We start from the raw sequence: 3,108 nt of genomic DNA on the forward strand, positions 1-3,108 counted from the left end.
TTTTTTAATGGGAACTGACGTTGGTTATTTCAGACGATACTCTGGTCATGTTTAGTTAAATATATTAGTACAATACTGTAATATACACACAAGGCCTATCCACTGTGAAGGGGTCTTAAAGGATGACTTTGTGTTCTGGTTTGTCTTACAAGTGACTTTTTATGATGTACATCCTGAATGACAAAGGGTTTCAATTTAGCGAGGAACAATGGTGCAGACTACTGTGATGTTTTGTTTATGACCAAATGATCTCTCAAGCACATGGGTACAGTCTTGACCATGTCAAGGTTAATAAAGCTGGCATCAAAGTGGCATCTAAACCTTTTTGGATGACAGAGACAGCAACGCCCGAGACGGCATTTTTTTCAAAACGAGGTCAGCCACTTGTGTCTCCCAGGTGCTCCACCCTTTACGACTCGACCGAAGATTTTGAAAGGGTGGCTAATCACATCATAATCATGCAAAGACATTTATCATCATGCTCATGATGTCTCAAAGTACACCAAAAACCACACACGAAAGACCATCACTGCTTTGAAGTCTTTGACGGCATTGTTGATGTGAGTGAGAAGGGCTTGCAGAGACAGTTCTCAGCATCAAAATTTAAGTCTCCTGCACACATCACATGGATTTGCAGACAAAAAAGGCAAGCGCATACAACAGTCACAACTAAGGTACCAAACCTACACTGGAAATTACCACAGTAAGTACCTTAACCAACTTTAATCCCTGTATGGGATTGTCAAACCAATGGGAATTTGACAACAGTCAAACCATCTCAATAAAACTCTGGGATTATCTCTCTTTGGATTGGAGGCGTATTAACCATTTTAAAGAACAACGTTAGGTAAATAACTTGTGTACACTCTTAGCACCTGTGACCCAGAACACATAGAAAATTAATAAATGTTGCATTTTCACTAGAGATCGACCGATACGTTTTTTTTAATGCCAATACCGATTATTAGTAGTCAAGGAGCCAATTTACATCTGCAGCAAAAGTTAACTAAACATGACAGTAATCAGCTGGAGAAGGCTTTTAGTTGTTTTGTTTAACATCTTTCTTTAGGAAACGTTAGGACCAGTTGCGACAATGTTTTTGCCGCATTAATGTTGTGGTTCATTTAGCACCAAAAACATCGGGGGATTTCACAATCACTTTTATTTAGTGTGTCAGAGGAGCAATTTTTTACTAAAATTGGTAAAAATATGGGATTTTTCAACAAAAAAAAAAAATAGTTGGCACAACGAGAAGGTCTGGGGTTTGATACCCAGGCTCGGGGTCTTTCTGTGGGGAGTTTGCTCGTTCTCGCCCGGTACTCCGGCTTCCGCCCACCTCCAAAGGCACCTGGGGTTAGGCTGACTGGCAACACTAAATTGGCCCTAATGTTTGAATGTGAGTCTGAATGGTGTCTGTCTTTGTTGGCCATCCGACAAGGTGGTGACTTGCCCTGTGTGTACCCCGCCTTACACCCGAGTGCAGCCCGTGACCCCAAGCTGCAAAAAAATGGATGGCGGAAGAAAAAAAACCCCACTATATTGCCAAAAGTATTTGGCCATATGCCTTGACTCACATATGAACTTGAAGTGCCATCCCATTCCTAACACATAGGGTTCAATATGATGTCGGTCAACCTTTTGCAGCTATTACGGCTTCAACTCTTCTGGGAAGGCTGTCCACAAGGTTGCGGAGTGTGTTTGTAGGAATTTCCGAGCATTCTTCCAAAAGCGCATCGGTGAGGTCACACACTGATGTTTGTCGAGAAGGCCTGACTCTTCTTGTCTCCGTTCTAATTCATCCCAAAGGTGTTCTATTGGGTTCAGGTCAGGACTCTGTGCAGGCCAGTCAAGTTCATCCACACCAGACTCTTGTCATCCATGTCTTTATGGACCGTCATGTTGGAAGAGGAAGGGGCCCGCTCCAAAACTGTTTCCACAAGGTTGGGAGCATGGAATTGTACACAATGTTTTGGTATCCTGGAACATTCAAAGTTCCTTTCACTGGAACTAAAGTGCCAAGCCCAACTCCTGAAAAACAACCCCACATCATAATTCCTCCTCCACCAAATTTCACACTCGGCACAATGCAGTCCGAAATGTACCGTTCTCCTGGCAACCTCCAAACCCAGACTCGTCCATCAGATTGCCAGATGAAAAAGTGTGATTCATCACTCCAGAGACGTGCGTTACATCACTGCATCCGACACTTTGCATTGGACTTGGTGATGTATGGCTTAGATGCAGCTGCTCAGCCATGGACATCCATTCCATGAAGCTCTCTGCGTACTGTACGTGTGCTAATTGGATGGTCACCTATGACTGGGCCAAGTGATTAGGACACCCGATTCTGATCATTTGGATGGGTGGCCAAATACTTTTGGCAATATAGTGTATATATTATTTCATGGCCTGGACTTGAACTAAAGTTCTCTACATCACAATAACTCACCACCAACTCAATGTTATAGCAGTTTATGAATCTAAGGTTTCCTCGTGTTGAATTTTATTTAAATAAAAACAATCAGGTAGTTTATAGTTGAGACATTTTTTAAGCTGGCTGAGTTTACTGATATAATAAGTCCCCTATTAGTCAAGATATTTACAATAAGTTCATATTTTTGGCACAAATATCTTTTTTGTCCTCATCCTGTCCATCCACATTGTCGAGCAGCTTGAGCGCTGCAGTAGCAAAAACAGACAAAACGGGTCCGAAAAGACGCCAGGGAAGAAGGACAAAAACTGGATTACCCGGCAAAAATTTGAAGAATTCTCACAAGCAACTAAAAACACATTTGGGGAGTAATTATATGACCTTGGATAAGTCGCCACCTCACCGCAAAGTTATTATTGTCTTTAAAAAAATAGATACATAAAACGGAAACGTTTCTCATGCAGAACAAAAGGGCTGGTGCTTGAGCAGTGGTTACTACTATGTACTTCAATGAGTATTTTTTTACTGATGGACTACAAAATTAGAATATCGGCGCCGATAATCGGTCGATCTCAGGGGTGTCCAAACTACTGCCTGCGGGCAAAGTGTCGTCAGACGAGCTGAGGTAAACATGAAATCTGGCCCGTGGCACATTTGAATACTGTTGCAGTTTTACC

General features: G+C 42.2%; 1 protein-coding gene across 1 annotated transcript in view; it reads left to right on the top strand.

Moving 5' to 3' along the window:
* The first annotated feature begins 527 nt into the window (after positions 1–527).
* Positions 528–3,108, top strand: part of LOC133572707 (transcription factor 7-like) — a 29,047-nt gene continuing 26,466 nt past the window's right edge. Inside the window, exon 1 of the mRNA XM_061925647.1 lies at positions 528–703. The gene's annotated coding sequence lies outside the window, so the exon portion shown is untranslated. The remainder of the gene's footprint in view (positions 704–3,108) is intronic.

Source organism: Nerophis lumbriciformis, linkage group LG30 (assembly GCF_033978685.3).
Source record: "Nerophis lumbriciformis linkage group LG30, RoL_Nlum_v2.1, whole genome shotgun sequence".
NCBI classification, from domain to species: domain Eukaryota; kingdom Metazoa; phylum Chordata; class Actinopteri; order Syngnathiformes; family Syngnathidae; genus Nerophis; species Nerophis lumbriciformis.